The 23,692-nt window shown below is 37.1% G+C and overlaps 1 long non-coding RNA gene across 1 annotated transcript in view; it reads right to left on the bottom strand.

The window, feature by feature from the left end:
- LOC113934927 overlaps positions 1 to 23,692 on the bottom strand; it is a 210,307-nt gene that overhangs the window by 178,142 nt on the left and 8,473 nt on the right. The window lies entirely within an intron of this gene.

The raw sequence follows: 23,692 nt of genomic DNA, 5'->3' as shown, positions 1-23,692 counted from the left end.
TTAAATTTGATTTTTTGTTGTTTATTGCTTAACCAGAAGCTGGAGTTGCAAAAAAGGTGTGCATTAACACAAATGCTGCTTCTTGCTATGGACGGGTTAACGAGCAAGCCTAGGGAGCCCTAAAACCAAAGATTAGAAATTGAAATAGAAAATAAGGAAGATGACCGAAAATCTAAAGAAAACACAGGTACCAGCTTTTTAAAACTTCAAGAGAACAAAGGTGCCAACTTCCTTATTAATCTCCTGATTTAAAAGTCTAATTTCCTTTTTATCATATCTACACACTTATGTATAAACACACCATGAGTCACAGGGTACTCGAAGGTGCTTTAGAGAACGAGGTAGGGACTTGGGGACAGAATTCGTTCAGTGCATTCTAATGAACTAACAGCTGTGACACAGAGATCACTGATGGCAGGAGCATGAAGTTACCTGAGGGATCAACGTCTCAACCCCCTTAATTATAAGATGAAAAAAACCCAGAGATCGAAAGGAGGTTTTTGACTTATCCAAGGTTGCCCACTTGATGGTAGCAGAACCAAGTTCAGATCTCAGATGGGTTAAGCCATGTCAGTATTCATCTGTTTGACACAAATCAGAAAATATTAACCTGGAAAATGTTTGCCTACTCAATCAGGAAATTTATATTGGTCACCAACTCTGCATTGGACAACGTGCTGGGAATTATGTGCACAGAGGTGGATAAAGTAAGGTCTTACTCACTGTGAAGCTTGCTGGTTTCTGGGGAGTTAGACACATAACAAGATGCATTACTGTAGACTGTGTTAAGTCCTACAATGGGGACATGGATAAAACGCTGAGAAATCACTGAGGAGGGACTCACCAAACAGTTTATTATGATGTTTTTGTCATGTCCCTCCAAGTCACCGAACATTTCTTTCAAGGAAGCTGTGGTGAGAGGGGATATATCACATAACTTAACTCTGGACTTGACAGAAATGACCCGATTGTCCAAAGTATTCCTAGTTCTACTGTAGTGCAAAGACCTGCATGTTCGTGATTACTTTTGGTTTGATTATAAGAAGCACTGAAAGAATAATCCCTAAAAACAGACTCTGATACACATCCAGAGATGCAAAACTATTTGGATATTTGACAAAGGAAAAAGTTATAGGGAAAATATATTTTGCCTTCATAAAATGGCAAGTGAAGGATTCCCACATGCATCTGAGAGTACTTTTTCAATTTGCCTCCCCAGGATGCAATGTCCTATATCTTTAATTTGCCCATTATATATAGAGAGAACATATGTATATACATATATATATATTTTTTTTTTTTTGCCAGAGCAGAACTCACATAAAAGGACTATGGCCCTGCTGCTTTATGAGTCTCCTTTCCCTAGTTTCCTCTTCCTCTTCACTAACAGATGCAGACGGATTGAGATCTACTTCTCTTCAGTTTTATCTGCCCCAGTATCGCACTGCAAAACATTCGTTCTTGCACCTCTACTTTCCCTTCTTTTTATTTTATTCTCCAATTGGGACATTTTTTGAGCCCTGTGTCAGATTCCTTCAGCCCACCTCTAATTTCATTTGTGTTTGTGGTGGAAAGTTCCAAGCACCTTGACAGCATCCCATCTCAATCACGTCCGGGCCTCTCCAAAGCCTTGGGAGCCTTGCTCAACTTGTATATAGCTAGTCCGGAAGTACAGGGAGGCGAATGCCTCCAGGAAAACCCACAAACAGTGCAGAAGTTTAATACCTCAGCTTTTGTCTTTGGGTGGGAAAATTCCAAGAAGCATTGCATACAGCACCTGGGAGGGTCCCCAGAGCAACTGAGCCCCAGTTACCCATAGCTTATGGCTATGCAGTTCAGTAATGATCCTGTTATGGTTTATTGTCCCCCTTCCCCCACTTCTGATGCTTGCTCCCTTACTATAGGTGAACCCTATGATCACCTCCCAAATACACTGCCTATACCCAAATCCTTATCTCGGGCTTTGCTGTGGAGGACCTAAGCTAAGACACTTCAAAATTCTGAACTCTTTTTTCTAATCCTCTGTAGTCTTTGTCAACACGTGATCATTATTGCTTTGACAATAGGATAACCGTTGTTCTGGGTCTAAGTCATTGGCGTCTACTCTATATAATAAACCATTTTAAATAGTATCATGTCCAAAATTTGCTAAACAGTTCAAGCACTAAGTCTGCTCATTGATGGAGTAAATGGAAAAAGGTAGCAGGGCAAGTAGACCAGGAAAACTATGCAAACTCAACTGAACATTCCTTACTGCAGTAAATTTTGTTTCTCCAGAGGATGCTATTGGAGACAGGGAGAAAGTAAGACATGTTTGCAGTTGGGCCACTTGTATAACTGCTCAGTTTACTGTTCCCAACTGTTGGCTTAGAAACTGTCCATTTTAGGTGAAAGGCTTACTTCATTGTTTTCTTCTTTTCCCCTCTACCTATAAAAGTGATATGTTCACTGCAGAAAATACAGGATACTCAGAAAACCATAAAGAAAATAAGAATCACGTGTACTTCCATATCCCATAGTTAACCACTATTAATATTTACTAAATGCCACTTCAGTGTTGAGAATACGTATAAAGGAAATAGTAGAGGTAGGGAGAAGGTATTTCTAGTTTTGTGTCCTATTTTTCTCATTTAACAACATTTTATAATGTCACTAAGAAATCTTTTAACTAACATCTTTTTAAAAAGCCCACAAATCATTCTGCTATTAAATTTCCAATGTTCCATTATTACAATAACACTGGGATAAATACATTTTGTATACAAACTGATATTTCCCCTATACGGAGCCCTGGAAATGGGATAAATGGGTAAAAGAGCATATGCATATATAGAGATCTGGATGCTTATCACCAAATTACTCCGCATATTTTACGATTTACACTTTGCAGGGCTGACTTCATGAGTACATAACCTCTGCATTTGTAGAGGGACCCATACTTGCAAGGACCCATGCTTGGTTTAATGCTCCTTGCTATTGCTATCTTGACATTCTTAATGATTTTTGAACAGAGGTCCCTCATTTTCATTTTGTACTGGACCCCCCCGGATTTTGTAGCTGGTCCTACTTCCATGAGAAAACCCAGAGAAGAAAATAAACAATATGTTAAAAGTACTTTGTAATAGGAGATATGGAAAAATATGTGAGTGTAAAGATTCAAATGGAAATCTTTTTTTCCCCAATTTCTATTCCTTTATTCTCTTTTTCTCAATGGGTATTGTCTCTATAAATCCAGTCTGGTTTTGTTTGTTTGTTTGTTTGTTTGTTTGTTTTAAAGATTTTATTTATTTATTTGACAGAGACAGACACAGCGAGAGAGGGAACGCAAGCAGGGGGAGTGGGAGAGGGAGAAGCAGGCTTCCCGCGGAGCAGGGAGCCCGACCTGGGCTCCATCCCAGGACCCTAGGATCACGACCTGAGCTGAAGGCAGATGCTTAATGACTGAGCCACCCAGGCGCCCCTGTTTTGTTTGTTTTTGTATCATATTCCATAGGGAAGATTAAATTATTTTAGGTATGCCTACTCAAGAACTGTGGGCAATACCAGTCCAATTAATTAAGACACAGTCATTTCTTGCCTTGGCTGTTTCTGCACTTACATGGTACTATGCCACTATTTCAAATGGTTGAGTAGGAAACTGCTCTTGTGTTAACAGTTAATTTTAGTTTTGTTAGATGGAAAATAATACCCACATCCATATGTATAACTGTCTTGTTGAGGATGGCAATTTATAATGAAAAAAAAAAGGGATAGAAAACAACATGGTCAAAAGAGCATACCAAAAGAACAAATTGAAAAATATCTTTTTTTCTTTTTTAAAAGAGTTTATTTATTTATTTAAGCTAGAGAGAGAGTGTGTGTGCACGAGCAGGGAGGAGGGGCAGAGGGAGGAGAAGCAGGCTCCCAGCTGAGCAGGGAGCCCCATGTAGGGCTCGATCCCAGGACCCTGGGATCATGACCTGAGCCTAAGGCAGATGCTCAACCGACTGAGCCACCCAGGCTCCCCCAGATTGAGAAATATCTATATTTCTACATGTATTCATACCCATATCTATGTCTTTTTGTCGTTACTATTTTTAACAAATTAATACTTTTAGAGTTTGGTGGGCTTTATTCATCTTTAAGCATATTTTTCTATTTATTAAAAACACTTGAGTCTATTCACCTAATTTTACTATAGGCAGTTATGTATGTCCTGATTATCTGCAATGTTTTGAATTCTAGTAATTTATATGAAGGTGCAAATGAATTGCATTTTTATCCACCAATTCAGTTTGACTGATTATCTTCAATGATTTTAGATTCTTTCATCATTTTATGACCTACATGATGCTGGCCATATGACAGCCCCATTTCTTGTTGGCATTTTATAATTCATTTTCTTTCACATTACTGAAGTATTTGTCAGGACTTTCAGTTGCAAGTTCCTGAACTTAAATTATAACCATAAGCTAAAAATAAGTACTACTATGGCTCATAGAAGGATTTATGCTTGGCCCTTGTGTGTTTATTTTATTTTATTTTTAAATAATTTTTATTGTTATGTTAATCACCATACATTACATCATTAGTTTTTGGGCCCTTGTGTGTTTATGCCACCTACTGTGAGAGTTGTGGTGTGCTCATGTATTAACAATCCTACCAAGGAAGGGATGTTGGCAGATAAAACAAAATGCTCACTTCTCTGTGTAATCCAGGCCTAGCATTATTTTCTTCTAGGAGCCTGTATTGAGATTACATATGCTTTGTACTGTGGATTCAAGTCTTACAGCACAAAAGTATCAAATAGTGATGATAACCACTTTTGAAGCTGCAACAATTGTTTCATATAAAACTGCTTAATTTTGAATACAAAAAAATACAAAGAATTCTTAAAAATACGATCCAATATGGAAAATTGGCCTTATTGCTTAAAAATTAATTTAAAGGTCATGAAAACAAAATAACTTAGAAGAAAGTCTACATTTACCAACTTGACAAAATCACATTAAAGCACATAGTTTAAAAATATGACTATTTACTGAAAAAAAAAAAACCCACCAAGTTATTTTAGGATAATTGACATACAATTGTAGGTAAATTGACTGATTCATTAGGAAACTGCTAATAAAACAAAGAACACTTAACTGGCTAAAATACATTTAAAATTATTTAGAAATTCAAAACAAGGAGAAATCTTCCAAAATTCTTAAGAATGAGAAAATATTTAAATTATAGAAGTCATTTCATAACTGTCTCATGTTACTTTAACATTACAATTATATAAAAACCAGTGATGAGGAAAATTTATTTTTAACTGACTTAACATTTTGACCAATTTCATTTTAACCACTCCATTTGCAATCATTGAACACAGGCACAAGGCTTAAAATTGGGGAATGGTAGTGATAATGTACATTAAAATTTTCTAGAGTATTAAAACTTAACATTTATCTGGTTTAGTTTTTCTCTATTACTGTTCAATGGGATGATGCAATTCTTTATTATAAATCTTTTCCGTTACCATGTGTGGAGATACTGTAGTTGCGGTTGGCTTGTCTATCCCCTTTTTCTCTTTATTTTTGCAATTCTTCACAAATAGTTGGTATATTATTTAGGCCATATTTTTGGAGTGATATCTATGGATTGTAATCCAAATACAGTCATTTCTTGGGTGGAAAAGTTGAGCCCAGTCCATACCATTTTTGTCTTGGCCTGGAATGTTTTTCATTATACCCAATAGCTTTGGTATACTCTTCAGAAAATTTTAAAAATACTACATCAAAATAAAGTTGTTTTCATTTATAATTTTGAGAAATCACATTTTGTTTCTTCAAATTTCTTAAGCTTTTGTTATTTCAACAGTATTTTCCCATAAATCAGGCCTGTGCTTCTGGAAACATAGTAGAGTCATACTTTTCTCTTAAAAAACAAACAAACAAACAAACAAACAAACAAACAAAAGTAGGCCCATCAACAAAAAACCAGGAAAGTGCTGGCCTACAAAGAGAGAAAATATTTAGACAATAACCATAGTACTCTAACAGAAAACAAAATAAAACTCCAAAATATAAAAAAATTGAGGCCCATCTCTAGTCATGACAATAAAAGCTGAGTGGGAGTTTAGACTTTCACCTTGTGAAGCTATAATAAGGCACCTCAACACCTCACCAGCAAAGAAATAGAAAGTCTCAGCAAAGAAATAAAAGATATAAAGAAGAACCAAGTGAAAATTTTAGAGTTGAAAATAGATTTGAAAAATTTAGAGTTAAATATACAGATCACTGAATGGACTCAACAGCAGCATAGAAGTGGCAGAGGAAAGAATCAGTGACCTGGAAGACAGAACAACAGAAATTATCCAATCTGAAAAATAGAACAGAGCCTCAGATGTGTGAGACGGTAACACTGGTATCATCAGAGTCCCTCAAGAAGAGGAGAAGGTGGGCAAGGCTGAAAAGTACTTCAAGAAATAGTGGCTGAAAGCTTCTCAAATTTGGCAAGATACCTACACAAATAGATAAATCTAAAGAAACCTTTTCCAAGACACTTAATAATTAAACTTCTGAAAACTAAAAACAAAGGGAAAATATTGGAAGCAATATTGAAAGAAAACAATACCTTATTTACAGAAAAACAATGAAAAAGAGAGGCAGTTGTGATAATCCATACTCAAGATGCTGAAGGTCTAGTTTAAAGCCCACTTGGCCAGTGGTCTTATCTATAGATGTCCAGATATTTATAGCTCTATGAAGATTAAAAATCTTGGAGTTTGTTTACACTCCTAGAGAAAATATAAATGAAAAGAAATAGGATTCTAGAAGTCACAGTGAGAGGAGTTATTCAAAGGGGGGATCAAAATTTGGTTCTGACCTTTTTCTATGTTTTAGTCATGTGCATCCTTCACCTCAGAGAACTACTGGGAGCAAAGGGCAGAGCTAAAAGTAGTTAAACTTTTTGGATTAACAGATTACTTTATCCTTTCTGATGTGGCTTTGTCTCTTTTACATACGTAGAATGAAATTCTATTCTTAGAAATGTCCTTTGAGGGAGCCTGGGTGGCTCAGTTGGTTAAGTGACTGCCTTCGGCTCAGGTCATGATCCTGGAGTCCCTGGATCGAGTCCTGCATCAGGCTCCGTGCTTGGCAGTGAGTCTGCTTCTTCCTCTGACCCTCCCCCCTCTCATGTGCTCTCTCTCATTCTCTCTCTCTCAAATAAATAAATAAAATCTTAAAAAAAAAAAGAAATATCCTTTGAAGATGATAAACAATAATACGATATACTCACATGTCTTTTTCTCAGACTAGCATTGACATTTATGTTCTCATCTCTACTGATTCATTTAGCAGCAATAATTTCACTGGATTGTGAGTGTCTCAAGGACAGTGACTTGACCTTGAATTCCTTAGTGTAGTAGATAATGTGTGGGACATAGCCAGTATTCAGTGTTTGCCCAAAGCATGTATGCATAAATAAATATTGGAATAAATGAATGGGTTATTTGTGTAACTAGATACACACTTGTCCACAAAGCAAAACAAAGCTCTCATAAAATAAAGCCTTTTTTTGTACTTTAGACAATTGCTGGCACTTTGTATAGCCAGTGATCACAAATGAATTTAAATGGTTTTGAGAAGCTATTGAAGCAGGTAAAAGCAAAAGAGGCATTTTGTAATTTTTCAAGCAGTGAGGATTAGCATCTTAAGTTTTTAGATAAGAAAGCCACGTAATCATGTAATTAGACACTAGCCTAATTATGATACCTAAAACATGTGACTAAACTTAATTAAAATATAAAATCTAAAATAAAACTTAACCAAAATATTGTAACCTTATTTTCCATTATTTCATTATTGAATTATAGAATTTGTCAGTTTCTACCAGCTAACCACATAGATAAAATGATTTCATAATAGCTGTGAAATTCTTTAAAACTTTTAAAGTGTCAGAACATAGAATTAAAATATTTAAAAAATTCATCGGTATATGTTAATATGTATGTGTGTGCATGTTATACAGCCCATAAAGATCTAGTTCACATACCATACAATTCATGCATTAAAAGTGTACAATTGAATAGTTTTTTAGTATGTTCACAGAGTTATGCAATCATCTCAACTATTTAATCTTAGAATATTTTCATCACTCCCAAAAGAAACCCCCAGCCCATTAGCGGTTGCACCCATTCTTCTTTCTCCCCAGCCCTGTCAAACACCTATCTACTACTATCCTTATTATGGATAATGGATTTGCCTATTCTGGGCATTTTGTTTAAATGAGATCATGTAATATGTGGTCATTTTTGACCGGCTTCTTTCATTTAGCATGATGTTTTCAAGATTCATCCATGTTGTAGCATGTGTCAGGATTTGATTTTGAACTTAAACTCTAAAGAACAATATATTTTAGTCAAGTTAAGTCAATTAAACAATGAAAATTTCAAAGAATCATCACTCTCACCTGGAATCACTATACTTTTGTTGTTGAGGATGAAAGTGTATTTATCTCCAATTTCTAATGTGTACTTTGAAGATAATGTTGCCTTATAAATGCTGAGTGAATGAATGAACGAAATGGATGTGAAAATGGAGTCACCTCTAAAGTTGCCCAGTCTCAGATGCCACTAGATTTCTTACCATTAGACAGAGACATGAGCCAAGGAGTTTCCTGAAATATGCCATCAATAGCAACTATACTAATGAGTCAAAAACATAATCAGCAACATTAGGGAAGTGAAGTTACAACTAAATAGTTTATAGACCAGGGGTAGCTAAGAAATGACTCTTCCACTTCTAAAACCATGTGTACTCAATAAATAAACAGAACTTGCCAATCAAGGAAGAGTAAAAACAGAAGAGAATAAATGAAAAATTAGCCAAACACACAAGCAACTGTACTAATGTCTACTTTCAAGAACAGCCGGCCAGAAAACCAATTTGTCTTGATGAATACTGTTGAGAACAACCAGAATTTTCACAGTGAGGCTCCTGTACCTGAATGACCATTATATTTTTCCATTTCCACACTCTAAGGGAACATAGAGGGCAGAGCTGGCTGTGTGAAATAGTGGAACCACTGGGAAGTCAGTGAAATGCAATTCAGATAAAGTGAAAAACCTTCCAAATAGTGCCAAGGATCTTTTTAAGCAGACGTCTGATATAACAATGCCTTGAGAGGAGAATAAAGGCGGAGGTATGTTTTTAAGGAATCAGAAATCCCTATAAAATGAACGTCTTGAAAGACAGTCCTGCTAGTTACAAATATTCTATAATTTTGCACAGACATGTTTTTGGTTTTCTAAGCAGTGGTTATACTGGAATGTCAGATCGGCTTGGGAGCACTTCATGTTAGCTTTGTGGATGATTCTGCTGCCTTTTGTTATTTGCCTGGGGAGCACAAGCTGAGGGTTGCAGTTAGGTTTAAAGGCCACAGTAATTTGCATGTATAGTTGGTGATCTTTGTCAAAGTGCTTTCCAAATATAATTTATAAACCAAAAATACTAAGAAGGAGGGAAAGAGAATTATATTGCGTTACAATTCCTACCCTGGCAGAATGGTTATTAGTTGGAAACTATTTTTTTTAAAAATATTTTATTTATTTATTGGAGAGCGAGCGCGAGAGAGAAACAGCATGAGAGGGGAGAGGGTCAGAGGGAGAAGCAGGCTCCCCGCTGAGCGGGGAGCCCGATGCGGGACTTGATCCCAGGACTCCGGGATCACTACCTGAGCCGCAGGCAGTCTCTTAACCAACTGAGCCACCCAGGCGCCCCTAGTTGGAAACTATTAAATGTAATTCTTTAAAATAATCTGGATTTGGAAAACTCTACCTTTCGACTAGTCACTTTGGAATTACCTAAAGTTTAGAGAATGTGAACAGAGCCATAGGTTTAACATGATTTTTAAGTAGTAAATACAAATAGATTCAAAATATCCAAGTTTTTATTGTAGTACTTTTATTTATAAATGGCTAATTGTAGGCATAAGAATCAAATTATAAAGTGATAGTTATGCCTGGATAACCAGATGTATAAATCTTAAAACCTTAAGATATTATTATTGCAATGATTGTGAAAGAGTAGGATGTATGTAGAAATTTATTTCTGGACTTCCTATCAAGGAATTAGATCTTTAAATAATCCTGAACAGGATGTTTATTTTCTGGGTTTCTGTGTAAACTCAATTAAGTAAAATTATTGGTTGCTTGTAATGTTCTAGGTAGTGTGATAAATGTGATACATTCAAAGTGCCTGCAAACAAGACCAGATGGGGAATAAAATGAGGAGGGTACAGGTGAGCAAAGAAGCAAAGAGACTCCATTCCCAGCTCCTGTTATAGTTCCCGGGATGTGATGGGGGCCCAGTAAATAACTGATGAGTGACTGAAGGAATGAATGCAAAAGTGAATGAGCAGAAGTTCAACTGGCTGAGAGTGCAATGGTTCTTGCCAGCCATTACTTTATTCACCTGGTCATGCCTTATAAACACAAACCTGGAAAAAAAAAATAAAAGCAACAACACAAAAAAAAGTGACTAGGATACAGTACCTATATGCACAACAAGTTTCTAGTCTAGTAGGGAAGATAGGGATCTTAATAAATTATTCCACTGTATGATCACTGCAATGTAAATATACACAAGGAACAGGTATTTCCTAGAGAGTGGAACAATTTATAATTCAGGGCTGTTGGCTAGGGAAGTTTTACTGGAGGAAACTATATTTGAACTAAGGTTTAAAATGCTAACCAGGTAACTAGGAGTTGCCATACAGACAAGGAGGGAAGGACAGAAGATACGCCAGGAAGTGGCCTTCCATGTGCAAAGGCATGTTCTGGGATAAAAGGATGTTCTGGGATAAAAGGAATTATTGGCATTGCTATCTGAGATATATCTTTTTAAATAACAATAAGAAAAGCTTCATATAATACAATCATTAATTTGACACTGTTTAAGAAAACAGTATGGGTGGGGGGCACCTGGGTGGCTCAGATGGTTGGGTGTGTCTGTCTTTGGCTCGGGTCGTGATCGAGCCCTGCATTGGGCTCCTGGCTCAGCAGGAAAGGAGAACCCTGCTTCTCTCTCTCCCTCTGCCTCTCCCCCTGCTCATGCTCTTTCTCTCTCTATATCTGTGTGTCTCAAATGAATAATAATAATAAAAAATCTTTAAAAAATAAAACAGTATGGGTGAGAATAGCCTATTTTTTAAAAACGTCACTAGGATTACGTTTTATGAAAACATAGATTTTCTGGAATGGATTTGTTTGGATTTTTTGACATATGAGCAAATATACTTTTTACTGTGATTAGAAACAAGACTCGAAGAGTGTAGTTTTTATTGTTTTTAAACCTGTAGGTGAGAGTGCAAGATACATTATGCTTTTCAAATCCTAGTTTTATTCTGTAGCAGCTGTGTGGCCATGGGAAAGTCACTAACCTCTGGAAGCATCTGTGAACTAAAAATGTCATTCACAGTTCCATCTTGCCCATGCCCCATCTGAAGAGACTACCCAGCTCACGGACTCTTTGTATTCTACTATGTGACATTTCAACTTCATTCATCTGCCTACTTACCCTTCTCTGCGGGAAACATTCCAATTATTCCTATGAGATATGGATGGGTAAGAGAGTGCATACCTGCATTATTCATCTCATACATAAACAAAAAGGGACATTGAAGGGGCAGGAAAGAGTCGCACAATATTTTCTCTCTTCCCAAATAGAATTAAAACATTTATATTAATCACCTCAGGCTGCCATCACCAAATACCATAGACTGAATGGTTTAAACAACAGGAATTTATTTCCTCACAGTTCTGGAGGCTGGTTGTCCGATATCAGGGTGCCAGGGAGCTCGCTTCCTGGCTTACAGATGGCTATCTCCTCTCTCTGTCCTTCCTTGTTTTATAAACCAGTTAACCCCATTGTGAGGTCCCCATCCTCAGGAACTAATCTAACCCTCATTAACCTCCCAAAGGCCCATCTCCAAACACCATCATGTGGGGAATTACAGCTTCAACATATGAATTTTAGGGGGACACAAACTTTCAAGTCCATATCAACATTTCTTTTGATTTTCATTGTAGAAGCTAATTCTTAGAGTAATCTAACAGGATCATGTACTTTGGGACTTGAGAGATAAAAATTAAACTAGAGTCCCATTGATATCTATCTTTGTGGTGTGGACAAATTATTTCACTTCTGAGCTTCACTTTTTGAATTTGTTAAGTGAACCATAGTGCTGAACTTTTATTTTGCTTCCATATATTTTGTATTTGCTATGTGCATTGCCCTCTGCTAGGATTTTTATTTTCATTACCTACTTAAATCCTCAAGATAACTCATGTATGACACATTTCATCCTTATTTACAGAGGAAGACACTGAAACTTGGAAAGGTTAAGTAATTTGACTGTCATTTGGCTAGTGAATGGATATGAACCCAAACAAAGCTGATTCCAAAGCCTGTGTCTCTAACCACTGTACTTATGGCCACCACATTTTTAAAGACTGTGATGAAGACTAAAAGAGATAACATACATATAGTGAATTATGATCTTCTTGACAAAGCATCAGTACCTGACAAATGTCAGTTCCCTTTTCCCCTGCATTTTTTTCTGTTATTTAATTTACGGGCCCTATAGAGTGGAAATGTGTTCATGAGCAATGTGTTTCACTACCAAAAAAAAAAAAAAAAAAATCATACAAAGCAAAAAGATTTTAATGGACCATGGAAGTCATTTATATGAGATTTTAAAAATATGATTTCCCTTTGGTCTCTGAAACTGAGTTTAAATAAAGTCTTTAAGGATCTCAGAAATTAATTTTCTTTATGCCAAAGTTTTGATGAGCTGCCGAGTGATTTTCTAGAAAATATCAGTGACTTCTAAGTTATTCTCTCAGAGTGCTTGACTGTTACTCGGAGACACCCACAGACACTGGTAAAGCTAAGTCTTGTGGCTGCCAGATTCTCTGGGGGAGAGAAAGAGCTTTGCTACGTGAGATGCATTTAATATAAAATAGCTATGAAAGAATAAGAAAAGAATGTGTTGCTTCACTGACAGTTTGACTTTTCAGATTTTAAGTTTCTGTAGTAACTAAAAAGGAATGAAATATTAAAAGCTCTGAAATCTTTGTGAGGCAGCCATCTTTATATTCCTTCTAAATTAAAATAGAGCTATGTCCATGTAATAAAACATAGCTTAGCCCTTATTGCTCTGTGAGGGACTACTGTGTTTCTCATTTGACTCAAGATGTACAGTCACACATTAAGTAAAAGAACTGCAATTTTTTTTTTTTTTTTTTTTTTTTTTGGTTACTTGTAAGAACGCAGTGTTACATGAGTTATAACAGAGAATGACTTCTTCTCTTTGTCCTACCAGGGTTCATCAACTCCATGGTTTAGCTGTGACCAAGATCAAGGTTTGGAATGAAAATATATTTAAATATGCTATCAAAGCAGTTTTATCTCAGATATTGGCTTAGAAATCTTAGGAGCCCAAGGAGAATAATAAGGTGACTTTGCATGTTGGTTTTATGTAGCTTTGATCATGCCTGGTAGCAAAATGTGGACAGGTAAGTTGATTAAGCCAGTTTTATACCCTTTATAAGTCTTCCCTGTAAAGCCCTTAGCCAACAATAGCAGACTTCATATTGAGAGGCAGACTGAAGCTGTAGGGACTTACATTTTATCTCATGCAAATACACCTACAAGTTAAATTAAAAGTCATTATAATTTTAGTATAGAAAGTAGAAGACAGGAAAAAAACTCTTATGGAGCCCTTAGGATGTACAGTTGGGAATTATTTGAAAACTCTCTTGTCTAAAGAAAATTATCAATCCAGTTTCCTCTAAGAAGACTCCGGCTTATGTCCAGCAGCCTACAGTGAGATTTTAGCATCAGCTAAAATCTCACTATACTTTGAACATTTTGACTTTGGGTAGTTTGTAGCACTCCCAGGACTGATTTGAGCATGAACAGTGGGACCAAAGAGGAGGTCTAATCTGTCCAACAGTCATTTCAACAGTTGTAAAAGTTTTCTAAGGATTCGGACCAAAGGCCAGTGCACTAAATTCCAAAGAAAATGTTTCATTTCTTGGAAACAAGTCATTAAATCAAAAGTGATAAGCCACCAGGAAGTCAGAGACTTTTTTCAGAACATTTGCTGAATGATTTCACCTCTGGCAGTCACTTGTACAAGATTTGAACATAAAATTCATTGATGAAGTAAGAATGTACTGAGAATCCACCATATATTGAGTCAGGTTCTTTGTTAGCATAAAAGCTGGATATATTGGTTTGGCTATTATTGTGGTAGTTAAAAGATACTCCTGAGAAATTTGATATTTTCTTAAGACTGGTAGAGGGCTAAAATATACAACAGTTACTTTTTTTTTTTTTTTTACCATGTGTTAGGCACAGGATTAAACCTACAATTTGGATTGCTTCTCAGTGAGAAATACCATAGTACAAGGTATCATAAATTAGACTTTTCTGAGTTTATCTCACGTAATGCTTGCTACAGACCCAAAGAAGTAAGTATTATTTCAAATTAATCGGTAAAGGAACGAGCTGAAGAGCTCAAGATACATACTCATGGTTACACAATTGATCTTTCTGGAGACAGGTTTCTAATTCTAGGGCCATTTTCTTAATAACTCTCCTATGCTTTGTGATTAGGGGTAGTTTCAGAATTCAATGAGAACAAAGGTGTTTATAATGTTCTCAAAATAAATTCTTCGGTTTCTGTTTAGGATTTTCTGACAGTACAAAGAATTTCCTTGTCTTTCACACACTAGTGTTTTCTTTTTTTGTCACTCACTTTTCTCCAAGGGAGAAATATATTGTTAATATATCCAAGCTTGTATCATTGGTTGGGTCACAATTAAAAATAGGTAAGATTACTGTTAACTTTAAAATCATGGAGACCTATATTCCCTTTCTCTTTAGGGCTTCCAGTTTCAGGCACCAAGACCAAGATGGCCAATTGCTTGCCATTCCTGCTTGGATTCCATATGGCAGAACTGACAAACCAAGTTAAGGACACTGTTAAGGCCTGGTCACCTTGCTTGCTCTATGTAGGCATTCCTGAGAATATTCTTCCTTATTTATATAGGAAGCGGGAGTGTTGAAAGGCAAGAATTGGAGACCAAGGCTTGTATTCTGAATCAACTTTTAATGCATTTGGAATATTAGTTGCTTGCACAGATGTTAGCTGTTATTAAATGGTAATTTGACTTAAGTTCTGTTTTGGTTCCTTATGTAAGGCTTCCTTGGAAACCTCTTGTGTGAAGATGGGAATGGCTTGGGTTGGCAATGGATTGGGGTATCTCTTGGATTCAAGGTAGCAATGACTTCAAAATGCTATCATAACTTCATCCAAAATGATACTGACCCTTTGTCTGGAATGCATTGAAAAGTATTTTCAAAATTTATTATTTGTCTTTTTAAACTTTCTTTAGAATATCTTTCACCATAAGGGGAACTTTCTTGCACTATTGGTGGGAATGCAAACTGGTGCAGCCACTCTGAAAACAGTTTGGAGGTTCCTCAAAAAGTTAAAAATAGAACTACCCTACAACCCAGCAATTGCACTACTAGGTATTTAACCAAAGGATACACAAATACAGATTTGAAGGGGTTCATGCACCCTGATGTTTACAGCAGCATTATCAACAATAGCCAAACTATGGAGAGAGCCCAAATATTCATCAACTGATGAATGGATAAAGAAGATGTGGTACAAGTATATAATGAAATATTACTGAGCCATCAAAAAATGAAACCTTGCCATTTGCAACGACCTGGATGGAGTTAGAATGTATTATGCTAAGCAAAATAAGTCAGTCAGAGAAAGATGACTACTGTATGATTTCACTCATGGGTGGAATTTAAGAAACAAAACAGATGAACATAGGGGAAAGAAAAAAAAAACAGAGAGAGAGAGACAGAGAGAGAGAGAGGAAAACAAACCATAAGAGACTGTTAACAATAGAGAACAAACTGAGGGTTGATGGAGGGAGGTGGGTGGGAGATGGGCTAGGTGGGTGATGGGTATTAAAGAGGACACTTGTTGCGATGAGCACTGGGTATTGTATGTAAGTGATGAATCCCTGAATTCTACTCCTGAAGCCAATATTGTATTGTATGTTAACTAACTAGAATTTAAATAAAAATAAAAACAAATAAAGGTGAAATATCCACTTGAAAAAAAAGAATATTTGCCTTAGAGAAACTTCATGTGGGATGGTAGTTAAATTTGTTAGTCTTTTCCTATATTTTTTCTGACTTTGGTAATATGTTAAGAAAGGCCTCTTCCACTATAAAACTTAAAAAATATATTCGATATTATTATTTTTAAAAGTTTCTAAAGAAAATTAATCATTGCTCTGTCTGGCATTTATTTTTACATGGTATACGGTAGGGACCTAACTTAATTGTTATCTTCCCCTTCACCCAATATTTAGGCATTTTGTTCCAATGCATTGATTAATATTACTAATTTTGAAATTCCAACTATAATACATCCGTAACTTGCCTTTTATTTTTTAAAAAAATATTTTATTTATTTGACAGAGAGAGACACAGTGAGAGAGGGAACACAAGCAGGGGGAGTGGGAGAGGGCGAAGCAGGCCTCCTGCCAAGCAGGGAGCCCGAAGCGGGGCTCGATCCCAGGACCCTGGGACCATGACCTGAGCTGAAGGCAGTGGCTTAATGACTGAGCCACCCAGGCGCCCCAAACATATTCTTATACACTCGAACATAATTTGTTCGCTTTAAGCAATCATATTTCTTTAAAAAATTTTGTGCAAAATGTGCATATGCTCCTTTTTAACCATCGTAAATAGTAATGTGTGATGTATAATTGAGCATATTTACCTCTTCCTTATTGATTCTCAAATGTGCATGTTTTCTACAGTCACACTGACCACACTAGCCTTTTGTATTGAGAGATATTCTAAGAGATGAATTAAAGGAAGCTTTCCTGTGAACTCGGGGAAGTGAGATCCTAGTGCTACCTTCACGTAGCACAGATAATGCCAAGTCAATGATAGTAGGTCTAAAGCAATTCAGCAGTTGATAGATAAGCAAACAGAGGCCTAGTGAGAAAAACATAAAAAGCCATGCATAAAATTCAGATGAACCATATAATAAATATAATTATGGTATCCACAATGATTTAAATATGTCTGATGTTACAGGCCGTAGGTTAGGCATCATTTAAGTTCTTAAAATAACCACAATACCATTTTCATTTTTTTATGAGAGAAAACTGAGGTTCAGAGAATTCAAATAACTTATTTCATACAATCATCAGTGGTGCAGCTGGGAGCTGGGATTTATACCTAGATTGGTGCAATCTAAAGTCTGGGCTAATTTTTCGGTTTGCTAACTCATCCCTTCTTTCCTTTTACATCTATGCCCAGTGACTAAGGATAGCAAGCTGAATACGGTAATCAAAGAAATGTCTTCCACTGAGAATATCTATGCTCAAAGACTGCCAATCCTATCAATTAAGCTTTGTCTTTCTGCTACATTGCAGGAAAGTCACAGAGAAGAGATATTTGCTGAGTGACTATTTCTGTTTAACAAAGATGGAGTTATAGATGAAAGATTTTTGCAACTATTTTAAAGACATTTTTATACAACGACATATACTTATCTATAATTATACCTATCCTAATGATTTTGCCATATATTTGCAGTTTATAAACTGTCACCTTCTGCAGGCGGACACCCTCCTTTAAAATTTAATAAAATAGAAATATTTTAGAGTAACAACTTCATTTAAAGGAACAGTTTGAAATGTGCTAGGTATGGCTCCTGGGCTCACTTAATTTATAGGTAGCCTGTTTCACTTTTCTTTAGCTTGCACCCTCATGGTTTAACTAAATTAAATAAGCTTTAAAAACTGAAAAGAGTTAGGGGGGGCTATTTACTGGTAAGAATGGAAAAAAGTAGAACTAGCCCCAATTGCCCTCATCCTAATTTCTTGCTTTAGGCCCCACAGGTTAAAGAGGTAGCTAGAGATGGAGGTGATGATTTTGTCTCTCTTGGACCTATGACGATTTTGGGTCCTTATCTTAGGTTGCTTGGTTTGATTTTGTTACAGAAATTCAGAGGTGTGAGTTGGATCTTAAATAATCTAAACAAGAAAGCTATGCACTGTGACCACTTCTCCTTTCTTTGATTTTGCTTCTTCTTCCCCAAATGGTATCCATCAAAATAGGGCTAGGTCTTAACTAAACTCTTTCCCAACACTATCACATCAGAAATGGCAGGCGGGGTGGAGTGGCTTGATGTTTTGCCTTACCTGTGCTTTTAATACTTGGCAATTTTTTCTATCTATCATCTATCTATCTATCTATCTATCTATCTATCTATCTATCTATCTATCTATCATCTATCTATTTTTTATCAGGGCTTGAACTCACAACCATGAGCTTGAGACCTGAGCTGAGATCAAGAGTCAGACTTAACTGACGGAGCAACCAGGTGCCCCAATTCTTGGCAATTGTAGAAATTAAGACATGCCTTTAGCTAGACTGCAATAACTAGTAAAAAATTATGTCCAATACATTAATCACATAAAATCTAAACATAATTACTGTTTTAAGCCCTAAATAAAACCTTAGTTTGTAATTTCTACTTTTTAAAGGAGAATAAATTATATTTGAATGTTATTAAAGTAACAATATATTGGAAAAATGTCTAAAACTTTACTTTTTATCCCAATTTACATTAAACATTCACAATCAGCGCTTTAAGAAATAACCTCTGCAAAATGAAAGACATATCATGCAGGAAGAATTAATGGCTTTTATTGGGAGGGGATGATCCTTTACAAAAATCAAGCAAATCCAATGGACTCTTCAGACAATGAATAAGGAGATGAAGTGATAGTACTATCCTATACTAGACCAAAAAAAGATGAAAAATGTAAGTATCATTTGTTGCAAACTATTCTCAATATTTGGCTTTTCAGAAAAAAGAAAATTGCAGCCCAGAGCCAACACATTTCATCATTTGAGTTTCATTATAAAAATGACAAAAACTTACTGGCTTGGAAATATTAAAGGCAACATGATGGGATGTAGGATCCTGTTAATAGCTGTCAAATCTAGAGAAATTTCAAGCAAGGGAAAGGGGAGGTGCCAAATGGAAAGTCTCTGAGGCTCTTAAAAAATAAAGTATTTTACAAAACAGTTTCCCAGTGGTTCTCTCTGGGGCAAAACCTATTCAACATTTGGAACATTTTCCACTCACCTTGTGAGGCCTGGAATTATTATACCTTACAAAAAGCCTTGCTGCACTACCAATGGCAGTTAGGGTATGACTGATAAAGAAGAGGGGACCCAAAATGACAATGCTTATAAATCTATGCTTTGTTTCAATAAAAGCATACAATAGAGCAATGTTATTAAAGGACGAATATACATACTTGCCAAAGGCTGTCTGCCAGCAAGGGGTACAGAGAAACCAGATGTGACTTCTAATTGCCTTCCCTCTGTAAGGGCCATATTGGAAACACTTCCTCTCGGACCAGGAAGCACAGACGTGTGCACAGAATATCTTGGAACCGAGGAGCTCCAAATGGAGACTTAGCCACGGTTTCTCATAACCTGTTGGTCAGGTAGGCATATTCTTCTTCTATAACCAGCCCTAAGAACAAAACATCCCACACCCACTGCTTGGCTGCAGGGGTCTTGCCAAGATCAGTTGTAAATCACCAATTTCACTTTTATCAATAAACAAAGCTGACAAGATGGCATGAATGGCCCTGAAACTCCTCAGACTTGTGGTTACAAAGCAACACTATTAATCAACATGTTTCATGCCTCGGTCAGTGATTGTGGCTTGCAGGTATTTTAAGCAGAACAATTCAGGTCAATTCCAGCCTTGCTGGGGCTTGAACCCTTGCAAATAGCTACAGACTTACTTGCCCACAGGAACATTCCAGAAAATCATAGTAAAATGTTGATTTCTTGCTAGATAAATGGAATGTTATTATTTCACTAGATTTACATTAGGATTTCCAATATCCTAATTGAATAAAACAACTGTTTTTAGAGTTGTATTATGGAAGGGATATCATTTTTGTCTTTTAACATCAAAGGTAAGCTAAATCTTGAAGTTCTTTTAGAAAATAGCATCATTTTAATGCTGTGAAATGTATACATTGTTATTCTTTAGGAGGCTCATACTCTTTCAGACAGTACCTAGCAGAATCTTGATAATTTAAGTGAAGGCGAATGTATTACTAGTTTGTTCATTTGGGTACTGTGCCCATTACAAATTTATTGCCTTTTAGCTCCATATCTACCCTTCATTGCCCTGTTTATAATACTGGAACATTTCTTTCTCACCAGCTGGCACAATGCTAATCTTTGTTACTAAAAGTCTCTGGAGGGACACTGGAGGAGGAAGGGGCTTCTCTCCCTGGGTCTGGTGTGCTTTGCTGGCATGCAGGACATCCTGTGGAGATATCTGTATCTCCTTGAGTTCAGCAGGTAGTTTTGTGAGTTTTATGGACACTACAGCTGGCTTCCTGGAAGGAAGGTCAGAGGCACTCAGCTTTTGGGCAAGTTCTGTGGCTGCCATAGCTAGCTTCTACAGGGCAAGTTCCAAGGGCACTCCAGTTGGCTTCCTGGAGCCCTCCTAGTGATGGCCTTTTGGTGAGTTCTCTGTGGCTTCCTAGTAGCTTCTGATAATGCCAACTGGTGTGCCAACTGGTTTTTCAGCAAGTTCAACAGCAACTCTAACATGTAGCTTCTGGATAATTTTGTGGTTACTCCGGCAGATGGCTCTGTTTCTACCCCTGGTCTGCTGAGTTTGAACAAGCTCTAGCCCAGGACATGCAGAACTATTCTCTGTTATCCAGTGGGCTGCAACCTTACCTTCTTCAATGAGGGCTGAATCCCACCCTAAGGAGGAACTTCACTCCTTTATTTCCAAGTTTATTCCTTTCTTGGGTATCTTCTCTCAGCCCCAGGGTTCCCTTTATTTGCTCTTAATTTCTTGTAAAAGGTTAGTAGTTCCTTATATTAAAATTTCCTTGTTCGAAAAGTTACCATGTGGCTTCTGGCACATGTATGCACAACTGATACAGAAATAGAGAGAAAGACTGACATGACTGGTAGTAGCTTGGGACGTTTTATGGCTCTCATGAGGTCAAGGAGCCCCATTAAAAATGGCAGTGAGCTACTTCAGCTGAACTTAACTCAAAGAACTACATCTTAGCCCCAAATCATATAATTAATAAGAAAAAAATCTCTTTAAAGTGTTTCAAAGTCTTCCAATTTTACCCCCTCTTCACAATGTAAACCTTCATATGGATTGATATGGGGTGGAAGCGGGACGTTAACCAGTGAGTTAAAAGGAGTCGTTCACTCTCTCTCTGTCTCTCTCTCTCTCTGTATGTTCTTGAATAACCAAGGGTACCTGGACATGTATGTAACCTGGATCTTCTTTCACTTCCAGCATCACTAGGTCAGGTGAGTACCAAAATTATGGAAATCTTTAATATCCTCTGGAGGAAAGGTGAAAGCTTTATAAGAAAATAAGAGAAACCAGATTATCACTGGGTAATCCTAACTGAAAAGAGAAGAGAGCGGGCTTTAACACTGCTTAGAATAAAACAGTGAAGATGGAAAGCTTTTTCCTGAATAGCAATAGGAGATAGAATTTTAGTCAGATCAATTTGACAGTTTTGATCCAATTGATGAGTCTCCCTTCAAAGACTTTGTAACACGATGAAATGTAGTTATGAGGAAGGAAGAAATGGATACATAGACTTGATCAATGTCTCAAATAGCCAGGATTGAAACAACAGCCTCAAACAGTGAGCCTGGCGGATACCTAAACGGCTTCTCTGGTGAGGAGGGCCTATATGACACCTCCATCATGACTGGTGTCATATAGGACACCAGTGACTCTGCCTCCTGCAGGTCAAACATACATTCTTCACCCAGATTTTTGTCGTTGACACTTAACACTACCAAACAGGACTTCTCAGGCTGCTGCTTCTGACCATCAAAAGGGAAGAGTTCTGAGGCCAAAACTATGCAGAAATAATTACTCCTAATCACTGGAACATTAAAGTGCAGTTGTGATGCATTGTTAGGGTTTTCCCAAGAGCCTAATTTTACTCATTTTTTTCCCCTCTGGAGAAAGAGCAATCAGGGAGTCAGCCATCAGCAAACCATTAAGAACAGAGTCCCCAAAGAAACACTGGAGGCAGACTGGAGAAGAGAAAAAAAATTCTTATCCTATACTCATCACAAAATGAGGCATCTATTGTCAGGATATTTTGCCTAATTAGGAGAGAGAAACCATCCATAATATAGTCTTCTGCCCCCACTCCCTTTGCCTTTTGTTCTTTTCTCCTTCTCAGGGATTGAGATGAAATGCAATTTTCTTTTCTCTGAGGAACCCCCACAGGCCCGCACCTTGGATTTCACCATTGCCCAGCGATCTGGCTATTGGTGGTCATGCTTATCTACAATGTCTTCATTATTTTCATGCTGTCTAGCTTTTTCATTTGTTTGCTTATTTTTACATGTGTCTACATCTTGAAGAAAAGAGTTTATCTGATGCTGCAGTTTCCGCTCTTGTCTTCCATTAGCAGAATTTCCCAATGATCATGCTACTGGACCCTGCTGTCTGGCAGAAAAAATCTAATCACCACTTATTTTTGATGGATGGGGGAATAGAAAGTCAGTTTCATGCTCACATTTCCAATGTTTCTTCTGCTGAGGAGTCAGAGTTGCCTGCATTCACCAAGCAGGGATTAATTAGGCTCTGTACTCAGTTCCATCCTAAGTTTGTAGACACCACCCAGGCAGAGAATGGAAGAACCAGGCAGGAAATGGAAGATTAGCTGCCTGCTCAGATGCTGGGCTGGGGAATCAGGGCTGGAGGCTTTCTTCTGTGGGGCAGGAAGATGGAGTGAAAACCAAGTTCCCTAGTCACACCATTGTCGACAGTGTGATTTTCCCATTGTGTTTGATTGGATTTGGGCAGGAATTTCCAAAAACAAAGGTTTTCTGTTATCAGGTAATCCTTTTCCAGGTCCTTGGGCTAGGGGAATAGTTTTTTCTTGTAGCCTTTTTTTTTTGTGGGGGGGGGATGTGCAGACGTTGTGCCTTTTGGTTGTTTTGGGTTGGAGGGTTCTAGAGTGCTCTGTTAGGGATGTATGAAGATAATAAGGAAGTTTAGAGGATCATTTCCTCAAGTCCTGAAGTCCCTAGGCAGTTTGTCTTCTTTCCACCTTCAGAGTCTCCCTATATTTGTTTGTTCTGTTGTATCTATGGGTTTTAGTTGTAAGAGAGAAGACCCTTCTCTCTTACAGAGGGAATGGCACTACTCTGTCTTTGCTGGAAACAGAAGTCTTCATTCACTTTAATTCTACTGAAGTTGAGATCACTGTATATTACGGTTTTCCAGGGACACTCTGATCTACTTTTATTTTCCTGGCACAGGTTGTGAGTGACTGACTCTCCAAAATATCCCATTTTGGAAACAAATTATACCATCACCCTAATATACTGCTCATCTCTTTCCTCATTTTCTCCAGGAAGTATAAACATCTTTATTTCAAATATCACTTCAAATATATTCTTCATTTTTTTAAGATTTTATTTATTTATTTGAGAGAGAGAATGAGATAGAGAGAGAGCATGAGAGGGGGGAGGGTCCGAGGGAGAAGCAGACTCCCTGC

The sequence above is a fragment of the Zalophus californianus genome, chromosome 13 (assembly GCF_009762305.2).
Source record: "Zalophus californianus isolate mZalCal1 chromosome 13, mZalCal1.pri.v2, whole genome shotgun sequence".
NCBI classification, from domain to species: domain Eukaryota; kingdom Metazoa; phylum Chordata; class Mammalia; order Carnivora; family Otariidae; genus Zalophus; species Zalophus californianus.
This window is presented reverse-complemented; position numbering and strand designations above follow the sequence as displayed.